Here is a 16,043-nt window from a genome sequence, read left to right on the forward strand (position 1 = left end):
AGAGTTTTGTAATTCATTCTGGATACTTGAAGTACTTAAAACAAGCTGAAAGAAACATTTACCATTTGACCTGAAACGGAAGAGAACATTCAACAGCTAGCAGACAAAAACATCCGCCATTCACTCCTGTTATTTAAAAAACAGGCAAGTAAAACCACTGAAGTAGTATAACTGATCCTTGTGGTTACTAATGAGACTGCACGTATCTTCCATTCGAAGCATCACTGGGAGGAAAAGGAGGAAAAAAATACTGGAAAGGTTAAGTCAACACTCAATAGCTCCCAGCCCCATTCCCCTACTTAATACATTTCCTATGCTGACTTAATGAACCACACAAAGCCTTTTTGGATTTTCATCAGATGGGGTGGGGGGGGGGGTGGAAGAGGGATGGTGTATGAAATGGTAATAAGGGTAGACAGACGGAAAGACAGGGGGAGAACCCAGAGCCGAGCAGGGGATGAAGCAGCACCTACCTGGAGGTGTATGATCTCATTAAAGCCAAATTGGTATATGCCAATAAATCCAAGGCACTTGTGATCTGGAATTATTACACACACACACACACACACACACACACACACACACACACACACACACACACACACACACACAAAGAGCAATATTAGTACTGAAATTAGCCAAAATGGAAAGAAAAGTAATAAATATTGAAATGAGGAATAATAGTGCAAAGGCAGATATGGTCACAGCAGTGGTCTGTTAATACTAAAACAAACATCCTTGGGGCTGGTGAATAATTACAGCACAGAGGGAGTCATTAAAGCTTCATCAAATAGAGGGGAAAAAAGGGAAAGTGTGACATCATGATGGCTGTCTCAATAAATCAATCTGGCGTGAGGGAGGAAAAGGAGTGTGTGATGACAGTCGAACTTACTGTATAGAAGTTATGTTTCTGCTGTGGTACATACATTGACTGGTACCATTGAAATGACAATGTGTATTTTCAAAGATCATAATTACACACACACACGCATATATATATATATATATATATATATATATATATATATATATATGTGTGTGTGTGTGTGTATATACATTTGGTTTCGTTTTCCCATAATTTCAACATGATTCTGTACATGTGAATGGAGAGACATAATTCCTGTTTCATTTGTACCCCTGTCATTTTGATGCTTGTAGTCATGTGTTTAACTCAAACAAACCTTAGGCACTTTGTGTTGGGAGCCGCATATCCCAGAGGCCCCTGGGGCTCCTGGGAGAGGGTGAGAGGGAGACAAAAGGGGGAGAAAGACAGACAGAGATAGAGGCATGTGTGTGTTGTTTGTGTGTGCTGGCTGGAAGAGTCCCCTTAAGGCTCTACTGTAAAGCTATCATCATTGGTGGTGTCAGGGATTTGTAGCTTGTCACTGTGTGTGTGTGTGTGTGTGTGTGTGTGTGTGTGTGTGTGTGTGCGTGTGCGTGTGTTTGAGTGTATGTGTGCTGTGTGCTGGCAGTGACTCTGGGAAATAACTGCTTATGGAGAGAGAGCCTGGCTCGCACTGCTTGTGTGAGTGAAGGTGTCTGTAAGGGAGATGGAGAGTGAGTGAGAGGAATTTGTGTCTATTTTCTCTAGGGTTTTTAGAGTTGTGTGTGTGTGTGTGTGTGTGTGTGTGTGAGAGGGGGGGGGGAGCTGATCATGTTTGGATCCATGCCATCTTTTATCTCAAGGCCTTGGGCTCTTTGTCGATGTGTGTTCTTGTACACAAGTCTGTGCGCATGTCTACTCTGGGTGTGTCACAGCTGCTGTGTTGGCGTTGAATTGCATTGTGACTTTTTTGGAAAATGTAAGTATATTTGCAATCCTTCCAAGACAAGATGATGGATACCCTCCTCTCCTCTGTGCATGCATTAGTGAGCTGAGAAGTACAGGCACCAGCTGACCACTAGTTAGCTTAGAGATCATCCTCCGGTTTGGGATCATCTTCTCTAACAAAGTCGGCCATGATTAGTTACAGAAGTTACAGTTCTACTATGAGGCTTTTGTGTTTGAAAATCATGAAACTCTCACTCTTTGATCCAGAGAATAGTTCCGGCTATGTGTCTGACACGAAAATTACAACATCCTTCAATTTTTAATTTATATTTCATGGCAATAATTTTAAACCACCCTCTGCAGCCAAAGACCATTTTGGAGAAAAATGTTTTTAATGACTTTTGACAGAGGCATGCAAACACTTTCTACCCACTTTGTGCTAAGCTAACTAGCAGCCAACCAGTCCCTGTGGATCTCAGCTCCCGAACACAGCACAGAGAGAGAGGGGTATCTATTTTCTTGCCTGGCTCTGGGAAGGATGGCAAATATACATATTTCCCCAAAAGTTGGTGTGTTCCTTTCACATTTGTACATGAATAAGATCAAATACTGTATGTATTTTCACCTACCTGCAATGGGGCGTCTGTTAGCTATGTGTAGGCTATACCTCCCTGCTACTATTTCCATGTTTGTGTACGTGTGGTCCTCACCAAGATGGATGCTGACTTGAAACCAAACTTTCCTTCAAGGTGGAGGAGCCATTTGCAGTGTGGTAAATAGGCTTACATACAGTATATCCACACAAAAAAAATAAAAATAAAATAAAAGTCCCTTTGAAATGATGAATGTAGGACTCATTCTCTCACGTATTTGACATTTAACACGATGGTGAAATCCTGTAACCTCATAAACGGTCATGTCAGAGTTCAGACGGAGGGAGAAAAGGGGAGACGAGGGGGAGAGTTACATGGTTTCCGTCTAAGCGGCAAAACTCACAGCAGCATTGTGGCCCATCTCTAGGGCACACGGAGGCAGAGAGACAGTTCCTATTACTGTCAGTCCACTTACCAACCACAGCACACTCACCGCTGTCAACACCACGCTGGTCTTGGTGTATATCAGCATTTTTCTATCATGTTTGGCCATATTTTCTATGCAGGGGAACCTATATTTATAAAACATAACTTTGAATTAGAAGGCTGTCAACATTTAATGCAGTATTTGGTTGTAAAATAGCTGGTTTAACAGTATAGTGATGAAAGAGCTTGTTTAGTATCCAATGTGAACTCCTTCAAGCAGTTTTAAGAGAACATCGTACCCAACAAAATGGAAATAAAAAATTTAAAAAAAAACAGCTGCAGTCATTCCCTTGTTGTGGTTTAATCCGCCCTCGTGGAAAATTATCACACATACATATTCACCCAGAAATGTGGAATCTGGTGAGAAGTGGTCTAAATATTGAAACACTCTCTATAACAGGAGAAGGCGCTCTGGGTTGAGTGTGTCTACTAAGCTGCCATGAGAGTGTTGCACCACACGGAGACAGAAAGGACCGGGCCCCATCTGGTCTTGGTTCAGTAAGGTTTACTGAAAAGTGGTGCCAATACAAATAGCTGTGCATGATGTTTGTTTGCATAAATTGTTTTGAAAGGCTTCACCAAGAGTTTTTTGGGTGGATTACGGTGGGGAAGTAAGGGAGCCAACCGTGGTGGAATAATCTTCACTGAGTTGACAGTTAGATTTGCTCTTCTTTTAAAATAAGGAGGGAAAAAAAGAGATTGTTTTGGATTTTTCTTCTTGTTTCCTGGCAGTGAGTTTGGACTGTGAACTTTTCAGTGGGTTATATGTGTGTGTGTGTGTGTGTGTGTGTGTGTGTGTGTGTATGATGATGATGATGAGGATGATGATGGAGAATGCTGAGCTGCTCTCTTAGCATAGCAGCGTCAATTTCAATAACATCAGTGTAGCGGTTTACACATGCTTAAAGTTCAGTTGAAAGTTCAGAGGCCTGATGCAACCAAGGGGATGGGGGGTAGGGGTGGGGGGGTGCCGGGTGTCTCTCTTCCTTAAGCCCTCGCATATCCACTTTGATTTTCCTCCAAAAAGGTCAAGGCAACACCAAAGAATGGGGAAAGAAAAGTTATGTAGTGAGGTGACTAAGGCTTGTATTACACAGATGAAATAATGTAACATCATTTACTCCAGGCAGGGTTCTATTTTGATTGCACACTGCTTTGCTGGAAAAAGAGCGAGAGAGAGCAATTGGTAGTCATCATTACTTAGCTTTGGTTATGCGAAAGGTATAAGAAAATTGACCTGATTGATTTCATGTCCAGATAAGTGTGCCAGCCCAGTGCTAACTGGTACCAGACAGATTTCTGTAAGTTGTGCAGATGCCCAGACCCCAGAGTCTCAGCCAGGGCCCCGATAGGATGGAAATTGCAATTCGACCAATGACAGTTCAATCGTTTTGAGCCCTCTGTTCCTCATTTGCTGCTTAGCTAGTGGAGGTCCTTCCATGGTCGACTCATAACTAGATCCAGATGCAGCTACAGGTTTTTTTTTTTTTATTTTCAGCAACATTTGTCTTTGTCTTCAGCTCCCCTACAGCCACAATGTGTCAGACTGCCCAGCTAATGATGGTAGATTTACTTGTCCGGGATAAAAACCTGACACTTCTGTTCTATCCTTCCTTCTATCCTCAGTTGTCCATTGGTTTGGTCCTATGTTGCCAGGGTTTTGGAAGCGTAGCAACCAGAATAATGCAATATAACAAAACCTATTTTCCCCCTCTAAACAGTAGTAGCTGTCATCATTGTTTGATGTACACTTTGAAGTGTCACATTAAAAATGATTACAGAAAAGGCCAAATTCATAAAAAGTTCACTCGCTTTTACAAAAAAAAAGGCGTTACATTTGATTGAGGTGGTTTTTGCCTTATTTGAAAAAGAACATACTGTACATGTAAAATCAATGATGCAAGCCTCTTTTTTAGAATAAGATCTTATCTTTAACTCTCATGACTGACCGGTTGTTTCCACCGCTGGCGTGTTCCCGGATGTTCCCAAACTTTGTCTTCGTCTCCGGACAGCATGTAACATGACTGATACTGGCTGACATGGAGGAACAGTTACAACGTGCCCAGCTGAGAGTAATTCCTCTCAGTCTCTCCATTTAGGTGATTTATGTCAGGAGGAAAGATCCTCTACCCACTATTTCCTCTCATCGAATTGGAGACAATGTACAATATCTCCAACTGTTGAGGTTACAATGCTCTCTTGAAGGATCTTTTCTGCAATTCCATGCAATTTGGAGAAGAAAAAAAAAAACCTATTCTGTGGGGGAAAAAAGGGAGCAAAAATATTTTGTGTTTGTCAGTGTTTTTAGGTTTTAAATGAAAAGAAGTCAAAACAAGGAGCTTTATATTTCCCTTCCTGCAATTTCTGCCTCATCAGTTAGATTTTCATTCGATCATGTCATGTTCATCCTTTTTCCCAAATTCAAACTGGCTTCTCAGTGGTCGCCATGATCCAGACTCATACATGCTCGTTTGGTGAACCCTGACCTCGGCCTCCTGGCAGATACATCCTCTGATGACTGAGAAAAAGTCTCAGCTTTGGCTCGTGAAGGCTAATTTCTGTGTTGCAGACTGTCAAGATTATTTTAGATTTAGGAAGAGGACTGGCTTAAATCTCCACAAGGCCCCCTGCTCCTAAGGATGCCCCTAAAGAAAGGGGGGGGGGGGCAGTATCCTTGATGTGCACCTTCCTCTGGCTCAGTTCAAGATGTTTTCCATTTTGAAGTTGACACATCTTGTATGTAGTCATGTCTTCAATTTATCTCAAGGATATGTACTCTGAATGATAAGGACTAAAATATGGAGAGCAAAGTGGTTCATGGGGGGGTGGGGATGGAGGGGGGGCATAACAGCATTCCTTTTAAATATATGGTGAATGAGGGTCCTTCAACAAGTGTCGTGTTTACATTGCTTGTGGGAAAACAAATCGGCACAGGCGGCGTCTGAGGGGGCTGTAAAACAGCTCTTTGGAAGGGAGTGCAGCTTAAATTCCAAGCAGCAAGCACAGCAGTGTCACCCCAAGGTGGTGAGAGTAAATATACAGTGTTACCTTTAGGCTAAATAGGGGAAAAAACACACACACACACACACACACACACACACACACACACACACACTGAAATGTACATCAGTGAAAAAGTAGAACGAGCGTTTTTCCTGGGAGCATCAAAAAGTAAGAACAAATAATAGCATTTATATTTGGTTTAGTGCTTTTTATGATAACGTGCAAAAACATAAAGAAGAGCTGCTGTACCTCAGCAGTTAGAGCATGAAAAATGAGTCGAACTGAGCTTTATTGCTGTCATAAGAAAAGAGTTCAAGGGTCAGAGGTGGTCGCAGCCCGTGACGTCATCCGGGAAATACACATCTTCTTGGAAAGATCAGATCCTCCCAATTTACAGTCTGTGCTCATCATAGAGGTTTACTTTTGATGAATCTGTAATTATGATCAACTGATAATGTTCTACCTGACTTGTATGTCAGTTTTTCTTCCTGACCTTTGCCCACAGCTACTGTAGCAGATGCAGCAGAGGAGTGATACGACTGTGTGGTCCGCTGATCCCCCTTCTTAGCCCCGGCTCTAGGACTTGCTCCGCTCCGCTTCATCTCAAGCTCCCTCATCATAAACTGCTGTCAGTAGCCTCAAAGTTTCTGCTGCTGGCTGTAGTTGCATGCGCATGCACGCACACACACACACACACACACACACACACACACACACACACACACACACACACACACACACACACAGGTCTCTACCTTTCTTTGACTCTGCATCACTCCTTTGTCTTTATTTTTGTCTCGCTGCTACTTTGGCTCTTACCTTCACCTGACCTGCCTTGTGGAAGTTTAATCTTGGATAACACTGAAGCGTTCCATTTTTAACACATGAACTGAAATGCATATTTGAGGGAAGCGTCTGACTACCCACACGGACACCTTTGGTCACACACCAGGGTGGCAGACTGCAGTTTACATTCCCTCCTCCCTCCACATTTAGAGCAGAGATTTTGTTCAATTGTTGGGGTTGTTTCATGATTACAGATGAAGGAAAGGTGAAACAGGAGTCTATAACTTCTCACTGCCACAAGAATCATCAGTGCAATTTTAAAAATCCAGTTTTTAGACAGTTTTTACTCCAGAAGTTGTTGTTTTTTTCTTTATAATTAACTAGCGGCCGGTTGGCTCTGCTGCCAGAACTATCTTGTTGTTGCCAATATTCTGCTTTTTTTTCTCCTTGGAAATCTGCCTTCTCTTGCATAAAAATAAAACTTTGCTCATAGGTTCAGCGCTCTGTAACAATGATGGCACTTCATCAATCGTTTCATAGTTTTAAGTTGATTCAAAACAAATCAGCCGTACATGCTTTTGATTTTAAACTTTGAGAAAAATTTCAGCCTAAACAGAGAATTTTTGAACGCTTACGGCTGGCAGGAATGAAGTTCTTTTTGCTCTCAGAAGGAAATAAACTTCACATTGTACACAAATTGAGGGCTGATAACTGAATTTTTTTCGGCACTAATTTGAAAACTGCCTTTATACTCCATTAATGTCCAGAGTGTGAAGCCACCATCATTTAAATATATATTTCTATATATATTTCTGGCTCTAAATGAACAGGCAGCTGACTGAAGTTTGCCATTTCATCCTGGAGGAAGCTCAACATGACCGTCACATACCGCTGGTGTTAAAGGTTGAGAGTTCAAGATCCTGTTGATGCAGCAGGAGCGTCTTGTACCTGCTCGTTCATTGGACTGTGAGAATCAGTGGTAAATTATTTCAAAGGTGGAGTGATGACTTTAGTCCAGACCATCCTGCTGTATTTCTCATTTGGCCTGTGTTTCATCTTCCTTCTTGGGCCTCGATTCCACTCCACAGCAGCTTTAATGTCGGATACGAGCTCTTGGAATAAAGAATGAAGAAGAAAGAGTATTTGTACTTCCACTCTCCAGCTGTGCAAGTCTTCAGCACACAGTCGTGTTTCTAATCGCTTGATTTTTACTGTTGTTCAAGCAAAGGGATATTAGCAGCCTGTAAAAGTAGCCTTTCATCAGATGAGTGTTTTCTACACACTTGGCAGTAAGACGACAGAGCGGGGTCATCGGGGACAGTGGCAGGACTGAGCACTGAGGCTGAAGTCTTGTAGCCCCCAGTCCACCCCCAGGGTGCAGGGTCTTAGCCGGGAGCGTATCACTTCACACACATTGTCGTTTCCTAAAGTCTTTCTATCCTTCTCTCTCCTGCTTCTTCCTTCCACCTCTCTGCAGTCTTTCCTCTCCCCTCTCTCCTCAAGCTGTCGGCGCTCTGGTTCGGAGAGTTTCCTACAGGAAGGAGAGATCCATGTTCTGACTGGACGCTGATAGAGGGAGCCCGATAACCCCGAAGCCAAGTGTTACACTGCCAGCTGACATGAAGCAGATGTCCTTCTGACCCTTTCTCTTTGGGAACAGGACACTCCAACACAAATACTGTGAGGCTTGAATGTCAGCAGAGCCCCTCCGCTACTGAGAGGGTGCGACCTGATACTTTGGACTTTATGAGCTGCAGAAATTGTTATGATAACATTTAGGCCTCAGCTACCATTCTCTAGATATTAGTGGAGGGTTAGACCTCATATTTACTGACACACAAACCTTTTTTTTTTATTACAGAAGAGAGACAGAAATATGTCAAAGCAATGCAGCTTCTCTCTTATTTACTCTGGTACTTTTTAATTGTGGTGTATTGTGTCTATATTAACTATTAAAATTCAAATTTAAGGTTCCTGTTTCATACGAACTCTGGATCATTTTGATTTCTTTATATTTTCCTGATCATCAGTTAGCATTGCCTCGACGAACAAATAAATACATAAACACATTTAACAATCATACGGAGAAATATTCCAACAGTTGGCTGAGCTGCTGCATGTGACATCTTGAGCTGACTTGAACTTTGTAAGAGGATGGATCTACAAGGGTGAGGCAGATAGTGTGGTAACAACAACTTGGCGGTGACATGTATCACAAGAGCTGAAAAGTCATGATGTCAAGTCTGCGCTCTTCCGCCTGCCTCTGTAACTCAAAGCAATATCTCTTTGAGCATTTATTAAATCTGGATTGGAACATGGTGTTCCTGGATATCTTTTGGGGGAGGAAAAGAAAATACATCCACTTATGTGCTGTTTGAGACAATAAACAAAATGAAACCATTTTTAATTCTTTTCAGTTTTTGCATACGGAAAACCAAGTTTCCAAAGTTCCTTGAAAAGTTTAAAATCCAACAACCGGAATGGTAGGACTTGGACTATTCTAAATTATATTTTGATATGATAATGAGCCTCAGTGCTTTTAGGACGATAATGGTGTTAACCACACTGTAAGAAAACTACAAAATAAGACCGAGTGAGTCAGCTATTCTGCTGCAGTTTCCTAATCAAAGATAAACTGCTAGAAGTTCTAATTCTAGAATTGTTTTTGTGAACCTTCTTGGAACTAGTATGTGTCAGTGCAAGATGAACAAGATCTGGTTTGAGAGCGTTTAGTTCCTGGTTGCAGCCCGCTCACAGTCATGAATTTCAAACCTGCTGCACCTTGTACAAAAACATGTAAATTACTTAATTAAAGGTGCATGTAATTTTGGGACTGTAATTTTATCTTGGATCATTTGCACTTTTTTTTTTTTTTGCCAGTGTGGAGGCAAAACAGGTCTTAAATTTCATTCAAATTTAGGTCTTTAAAATTCATTCTACTTGTCAAAATTTGCAGTAACTGTGTAAAATGAGCCCCCCTATGACGGTTCAACATCACCTCAGTGTGGTTATTTACATTCTTACATGATTTTGACAATATCCACTGAGTCAGAAACGGCAGCTACAATTTCAGACTCTTTGACCGGGATCATCTAAATTTTTCTAAAACAGTCGGGCCTCTCTGTCCTGCTGATATTAGAAACCTTTGTGCAAACTGACGGCCCTCAGTCCCTCCTATTCCTGGCCTCTTCTGAAGCTGTGATATTTACTTTGGATTCAGTAAAGCTTCAGGGAAATGGTGTTTGTTGAATTGCTATGTAAGATATGTCTTTAAAATTACGTTAACATGCCATACAGAAAGGCTGCTATCCACGGCTTCTTATTTGATTATTTGTGTGAATGTTAAAAAGATTTTTATTGAGGGTTTTCTGCTTCTAGGCTTTCAAAATCCTCTTTTCACTACTGCACTCTCTACATCCATGTACTGATGTGTGCCTGTATTATAATCCCAGCAATGTCCTATAAGAACATTTCTCTTCAATCTCATCTCTACAGTGATGATCTCAGACACATGCAGCTCAAGATAGGAAGTTATTGTGTGTATAGACATTTGGAAATTATAAAATGTGAGTGCCTGCATGTTTAGGTTATCTTATACACACACACACACACACACACACACACACACACACACACACACACACACACACACACACACACACACAGTCACACACTGGTCAGTCTCTTGGGTGAGGTAGAGTTCAACGTGCACAGAGACCTTCTAGGCCTATGACCTCATTACTATTCAGAACCAGCGGTGAGAAGCTGAGCACCACTGCATTCCCAGTGCAGCTCATTCCGGCATTAGGAGATGATGTGCACAAATGGGGGTTGTGGGCAGAAGCTTCCCCTCAACCTAACCCCCACCAGCAGCACCACCTCTAGTACATGTGTACACACACACACACACACACGCACACACGCACTCTCACTTCCTCCTGGGAGATAGGCAGCCTCTGCTTTCTGTCAGGGTGTCCTCAATGACAGACCTCAGAGGCCTCTTGCACGGTGGGAATCTGGTATCCTCGCTTCACAGACACCCCCTTCCTGCAGATGAGAAGGAAAACAAGACCTGAGGAAGATGCTGCTCATCCTCCGCAATCATCTCCCACATTTCCCTCACTATCTCCTACGCCCTCTTCCCTTCTTGACTTCTCTTTCTTCTGCCAAGGCGGTCGATAGCGTTAATTGGCTCACTCAGTCACAGGTACATTGATTGCGGTCACTAATAAAAGGGCTATTGATTGGTACTTTGTTTAACACTGGTCCGTGCAGTGAGAGCTGCCCTCTAATACTATCCTGACAGCAACCTTTTCCTGTTTGCCAGTCTCTTAATGTCATAAATTATGTCAGTCGATGAAAGAGATTTTTCCTCCCTCCCAGTGAAGAGTGTTGAGTAATAATCCAGCATAGGAATTATGTTTGTTTGTCTTCAATTAGAGGATTAATTGATCTCATGTCTTATTCAGATATGTATTCAAACTGTATTAAAAGTACATATCGGGGTTAAGGAGCCACTGGAGAGTTTGGGGTTGTTTCACTGTACTGCACAGGCAGGTCAGCATGCCAGACCATACTCAAGCTTTTACATTCGTTTTTTTGAAAGTGAATGTACAAACAGAGGGTCTGGTTGACTCAGATTTCCCACTATACCTGACAAATGAGACAGAAATGTTGGCTTGGTGGTCAACGAGAGCTCAATATCTGCAATATATAACAGACAGTAGCAGTTGATTTTTGCACTCTAACTATCTTAACGGATGCACCATTGCTTGTAGACACGAACAATGTTTTCCACTCAGACACTCGCTAGAATAAGTCACCCCATTTTATGTAATCTCCACTGCAGCACAGGGATGTTGCAGTTTTGAAAGAATTTGCTGCTTAAAGGACTGGTATTGGAAAATACATTTCGATTTTTTAAAATGAGAACGCTTCTTATAAGCTGCTGGTGATCTTTAAATGACATTTTTCATACTGAAATTGCTTTAGGAGAGGATTTTTTTCTAGCAGGATGAAGTATTTGTTACAGATATAACTCAATATAAAAATATATACAAATAAAATGGAATAAATTGATATTGATATTTTCAACTTTTAGTCTCCAAAAACTGTTTCAGGGCACAAATATTTATATTTATATTGTGCTAGTCAAGTGGTCTTGAACAAATGTGAATGAAATGGAGATATTTGCATTTATTAAAGAGTTTTATTATGCAGTTTTTCATAAAATTGTATTTTATTTTGGTCCTAAATAAACAAGATGTCCAAGAATGTTATTTAGAGAGCGATGAGGGAGTGTAAGGATTGATAAATGCACAATGACGCTGATGCAACTGAACTAGTGAAGTCACTGCTTTCAACTTCCTAAGTGCTTTTAGTGATTTCTCACTCAGCCACCAAGAAATGTTGGCGATGCATAATTTTTTTGATTCAATTTGTATAATTGCTAGTTCATTCAATCAAATATGACACAAGACTGGACCATTTTACACTTGTCAGGAAGTGAAAATGGTAGAAAGTGATTTTAACTTCATATTTTGGCAGATATATTTTTTACCCTGTAAGGAACAAGTTGACAGGAAACAGGAAAAATGCAACATTCCCAACATATTTTGTTTATATGAGCCGTTATTCTTTATTGAGCAGTGCAGAAGCTTTCAGCGAGTCAAAGGCAAAGCCTCCCGAGGAAGACGTCGAACACTGGAAATGGGGTGTAAGTACCTCCATGAGAGATTTAATTATCTCTATTAAATATTCAATGATCAATAGAATTTGTTTTAGCTGATCAATAGGTGGCCAGCCCCGAGAAGGACAATGTGCATAAGTTATAATTTGCATTTCAAAGCAGCCTGTGTCACGTGGCCCCATTGGAAATCCATACCATTTTGTTAGGCTGTATTTCATATTTAGCTGCTGAATCCCCTTATCACTGACTGCTATCGATTCCATTCCTTTTATTTACTGCCTGCAAACTGCCTTTGGTTTAAAATGTCAAAATGTTTTTAGGGAATGTGATATACCTCCATCTGTCTTCCTCATATCCTATCTTGCTCTTTAACCCCCCCCCCCCCCCCCCAGTAATTCCCCTGTCTCTCCCTCTCCCTCTCTCTACTACCCCTCTCAGTAGAGCTGGAAATTAAAGCCTGTCATCCTCCCACCCACCGTACAGATCTGTGCTCACTTGGGTGTGAATCTGCACATTATTCAAATAAATATCTCACAAGTGTCAGGGGAATACTCTGAGCCACTTCAAAGACCCCACCCCACCCCCACCCCTTCAATGTTGCTTGTTCCTGCTGGAGTCCTATTTTGTTTACCTGAACTGGCTCTGATGGCTTGTTTTCCCCAGCACCTTTCACATGTGTAAGAGCAACATTTAGCCAGGTTCAAGTGCACGCGCGTTCAGGTCTCACCAAGGCTTTGATTGTAGCTCTACAACGCTGAATATGTCTCCGAGTAAAAGTATTGTTCCTCTGTGTTTTCCTTGCACTCTTTTATTCATGCAGCAGACTCAACCTCTGTTGATTGAACGCCTAATATGTCTAAGTGTGTATACACAACCCCAAAATAGGCCTATGTGATATACTTTTACACTTTAATGTTTCATACTTTGCGTCAAGGCCACGAAAGTTAGGAAGCTCTGTACATCAGTGAGAATTTAATTGGTGAAAAAAAACATCAAAAGGCTTATAAACTATATGGAGAGGAGCCAAAGTGTATGGAAAATAAACAATAAAAGGTGCACCGGGTGTTGGAGTGCAAGAATAATTTGAATGTGCCTTGACATAGACGTATGAAAGCCAAAGCAAATGATTCCCACCATTTTCATACCCACCAAACCATTCGATGACCCCGTGCGACCTGTGATCAGAGGCATTGTTACCCTATTATTCCAATCAATTATTCAGAGTTTTCACAATATCGGTTACCTGTTTGGACACTACTTGCTTGTACAGGTGGAGGTGGAGGTGTATGGGGACATCTGCTCAACCAAAGGAACATCAGATTTCTATCTCCATCCAGACGGATGACTGGATACGGGTGTGATAGTACGGGTGTGATAGGTTAATGCAACTGTTGTGCCTTCAGGGCATCACATTGATTTAATGTTGACACGTTGTCACAATATTGGACACAATATCACTCTGCAATTTCAGTCTCTCTCCATCGCTATTTTTATTTTCATCTAACTTATGCCATTTCCTGATATTTAGTCTGCTTGGTTTTTAGTTTTGGTCATTAGAGATAAAAACCATAATTTATGAGCGATTTTGTTGTATTGGAAGAGGCATTTTTATCTTGTGGCCATCCGAGTTATTAATTGAGCTTTTTTCAAGACTGTCCACGATAGGTCATAAATACAAGCAGTGAAAGGACCTGTACTGACCTACATATTGACCGATATAAGGTGACAGATATCATCTGGTGATCATAGCAATTATGACCACAGTAAAGAGGGACATTAGACATCAATTTATAAAAGGAGAAAATTTGTGTTCTTATGTGTCGTAACAGACGGTCAGAAAAAAATGACTAAAGTGGTTGTTTGAGTTGGATGATTTGTTTTTCCTCTCCAAACAATACAGAGCAGTTCATCTTGCACAAAAAGCGATGCAATCCAGATCATTGTCTCCGTAGTAAAGATGATTATATGGTACCCATGCAACTCCTGTACACAGGAGGACTTGAACGAGACAGCAGTCAGAACTTTATGGAAAACATCACACGAAGAAGGTGTCCTACACACTGAGCTACAGCACACAGGTGATGAGTAAAGCCAGAACAGTCGTAATGTTGGTTCTCATTATGAAATGTGTAAAATTGGTTGTGCTGTGTGTGCTGTCCGTTTAGCTATTTAGGGCAGATTCGCTATCTGTTTACAGGCCTATTTATCAGTATGGTCCTTCTCCAGCCGACCACAGAGGTCAGGGACTTAACCTTCAGAGGCCAGATGACTGCATGACGCATCATCAGTGCCATCAGGATACATGGCCTCAGCTCTACTGCACAGCGGGGGGAAGGAAAACCTGGATAAACTGAATGGGTGTGTGTGTATGCTTGCACATCTGTGGGTGCCAGTGTGCATCTGGGTTGGTTCTGCAAATATGAGAATTGGTGAATAATAATCACATTTTTTTTCTAGTTTGAATGTCAAAGGCTGGCAGAGAAACAAAAATGAGCATACTAGGATAAATGTCATAGCTATACAAATTTTACAGCGTGTGGCAATGAATCATTTATTTTGAAAATTAACAGGATGTAGTGATGGATACTTGTGTAGATCACCACTTAAATACATCAAAAATAACAAAATACTTATGAACAGATAAAACAGGGGGGAAGCATTGCTTGGAGGTAGATTGGCCGTCTAGCAACCAAAGGGTTGCTGGTTCAATCCTCACTTCCCCTGGTGACCATGTCTAAATATCCTTGAGCAAGATACTGAACCCCCAATTGCTCCTGACGGCCCTGTGACGGAACAGCGACCTGTCCACGGTGAACCCTGCCTGTCGCCTGAAGCCAGCTGCCATGGCCCCCCGTCCCATGGATGGATGGATAAAGAGCTGTAGATGTAAAAGAGTGAAAGTTGTTTGCCAACCGCCATTAAAAGACAGAAGAAAAACGGATACATCTTCAACCAGCAGGGGACAGTAGTTCTCCTTAGTGTCTGTTGCCGCGTGCCAATCGTTATCAGGGAGGAAGAACCAGCGGAGAAAATTAAACAAACGTAGGTGTATCTAACCACATACTAATGTTGATACTTACTTGGAGTTAAACACAAACTACGCCTCTGGCCCGCTTGAAAACGTGTAGTAAGTAACACTTACCTTCAGGAACGACATTTATCGTTTAGCTGCCTCGTAGGTGTTGTTTTTTTTTTTTTTTTTGTTAGCTAACAGTCCTGTCGAGTTCTATCCGGAACCTCCGGCTAGTTCTCACCGGCGGGTGTTTCAAACGTCCAGGTATATTATTTAGCTGGCGAACAGTGTAATGTTTTGTAATTAAAAAGGTGCCGTCTTCAGTTTCTTGCCACAGTGGTGGCCAGTTGTCAGCCGCAATGTTTAATTTTTCAATTATTAATGTACTTTACCATGGGGTTAACTTTTGCTTGTATCCTATCAAAAAAAAAACAACACCCTGTGTGTGTGTGTGTGTGTGTGTGTGTGTGTGTGTGTGTGCAGTAAAAGAAAAACAAAGGTTTACAAATGTGGTAACAGTAAACTAATAGAAATGTCTAAGGCACAAGCCAACTGTATTCTAACCTGTATTACACTTGAGCGGTCCAACGTTAAACTTTGAGTACAGTAAAATTGAACTCTATCTCTGTATAATCTCACTAGAGCTAAAGACTCTTTTAATTTTAGTATAGATAAGTAGACTTTCCAGCTCTGCTCCCTTGT

At 41.5% G+C, this 16,043-nt stretch overlaps 1 protein-coding gene and 1 long non-coding RNA gene across 22 annotated transcripts in view; both read left to right on the plus strand.

The window, feature by feature from the left end:
* Window positions 1-8,550, plus strand: part of LOC147269669 (uncharacterized) — a 145,796-nt gene extending 137,246 nt beyond the window's left edge. The window contains exon 4 of the long non-coding RNA XR_015110543.1: window positions 8,117-8,550. This is a non-coding gene — a long non-coding RNA (uncharacterized LOC147269669). The remainder of the gene's footprint in view (window positions 1-8,116) is intronic.
* Window positions 8,551-15,161: 6,611 nt separating this feature from the next.
* LOC147269674 (uncharacterized) overlaps window positions 15,162-16,043 on the plus strand; it is a 353,014-nt gene continuing 352,132 nt past the window's right edge. For 17 of the 21 annotated variants that reach the window (XR_015110555.1, XR_015110556.1, XR_015110550.1 and 14 more), the window contains exon 1: window positions 15,162-15,455. The gene's annotated coding sequence lies outside the window, so the exon portion shown is untranslated. The remainder of the gene's footprint in view (window positions 15,456-16,043) is intronic. The other 4 variants (XR_015110567.1, XR_015110568.1, XR_015110570.1 and 1 more) reach the window with 1 other exon arrangement.

This window comes from Aulostomus chinensis, chromosome 2 (assembly GCF_037954235.1).
Source record: "Aulostomus chinensis isolate RoL2024-O1b breed Wild chromosome 2, RoL_Achi_v1.0, whole genome shotgun sequence".
Classification (NCBI taxonomy): domain Eukaryota; kingdom Metazoa; phylum Chordata; class Actinopteri; order Syngnathiformes; family Aulostomidae; genus Aulostomus; species Aulostomus chinensis.